The following is a 230-nucleotide window of genomic DNA, read 5'->3' on the forward strand; positions in this document are numbered from 1 at the left end:
AGCTGCATGAAGGTATATGACCAATGGGGCTTTAAATTAACTGGCATTATAAAGGGAAAAATGGAAATTAAGAGTAAGAGGTAATATCGATAAAGAGACTACAAAGGATGGATAGTGATATATATTTTGCTTTTTTGCTTTTTTGTCGAAGATAAAGATAATTATACTCGTTGCACCATAGCAAGGGGATTTTATTTCAATGCCACCTACTTTAAATTTAAAAAAAGAAA

This window comes from Penaeus monodon, chromosome 33 (assembly GCF_015228065.2).
Source record: "Penaeus monodon isolate SGIC_2016 chromosome 33, NSTDA_Pmon_1, whole genome shotgun sequence".
In the NCBI taxonomy this organism is placed as follows: Eukaryota; Metazoa; Arthropoda; class Malacostraca; order Decapoda; family Penaeidae; genus Penaeus; species Penaeus monodon.